The following is a 1466-nucleotide window of genomic DNA, read 5'->3' as shown; positions in this document are numbered from 1 at the left end:
TGTTGCCACCGACATTTTTTGGCTGGAACCGGCGACGCCATTTGCTGGAACTAACTACGCATTTTACTGGAACGTGACAATGGTCATGGAATCAGTGGGGGAGACAGGGGGACCAGCAGGGGCCCTGGCCCCCCCCTAACGTCACTAATTTGGTACTAATATAGCAATGAATAGTGCAGAATTTAGAGAATAATACATGTATTAGCGTAGTTTGGCCCTTGTAATCCAAAGTATGTGTCGTTTGGCCCCCCCTAATCTTTAATTCCTGGCTCCGCCACTGCATGGAATGTGATGTTGTTTTGCTGGAACGGGCAATTTTGTTTGCTGGAACCGGTGACTGCCGCTGCTACGACTAGTGGATGGCCACGACGGCGACATGGGTGCTGCAACCGACAGCAAAAATACTAGAACTGTTGAGGTCGTTACAACCGATGACCCAAAATGTTGCAACCGCACAACAAGCTACAATTGGCGGCGATGGCAATGATGATTTTTTGTGGCAACCATGTCTCTGTTTTGCTATGACCGGCAAAGAAAAACGCCGCTACAACCAGGGCCGGCCCTGAGATTTCGGGGGCCCGGGGCAAAACTAGAATCCGGGGCCCTCAACATATTTGTATATATATTAATATACCAGCGCAAAGCTACAAAGCCACAACACACTAGAACAACTTAATATAACAATCTTACTGATTATCATGGCATACTCACAAATCAATAATTTTCTAGTATTCTCTGTCCCTAAATAATGTACGATCATTTGATTATCACTTGTCATATTGTAACAAAAAACTAAAGTGTGTCTGAAAATTGATGACAACAAATATTGGGAAAAAGAAAACCTATGATTGAAGTGGTCACACAAGAAAAGTAAAGGTAAATGATGCTGAAGAAACATTATGAACATTCGGCCGTATGTTACCCAGGACATGGGTACAATTCAGATGATCTTATGCGAAATCTGAGTCAACCATGACAGGTTACTACTGCTAGTACAACGTTCACTTCCGTTGGTTAATAGTAAATGGCAAACAATAGACACCGAATATAATAATACCGCTAGATATTTGAAGAGAAAAGAGATCATTTAAAAAAATGATATTTGTAGAGAAATTGTAGTCTTACCTTCCGTCAGTCCTTATTTTGTCTTGATTGGCAACCATGAATAGAAGCACGCAGGGGTAGCAACGCCTCCTGGTAGAAGTTTTTGCTTGATCGGCAATGTAACTCTCCAGATGACAACATAAAAACCATGGCAATTTCACAATCGTGCTGCCAGACCGACCCCCGACGGATGGAAAGCAGCACGAGGAACGGAAGAACAAGAGCGGAGCAAACGACCTATGTGCGGCGGCGGCCAGGAGGAGTCGAGGGGAGAATAGACCCTAATTATTCGCGATCTAATTTTCAGCTCGGCCTCTGACGACATGGCTCGTTAATAATTCGGGCCAAGCCCATTTTTTTAC

The sequence above is a fragment of the Triticum aestivum genome, chromosome 6B (genome assembly GCF_018294505.1).
Source record: "Triticum aestivum cultivar Chinese Spring chromosome 6B, IWGSC CS RefSeq v2.1, whole genome shotgun sequence".
NCBI lineage: Eukaryota > Viridiplantae > Streptophyta > Magnoliopsida > Poales > Poaceae > Triticum > Triticum aestivum.
This window is presented reverse-complemented; position numbering follows the sequence as displayed.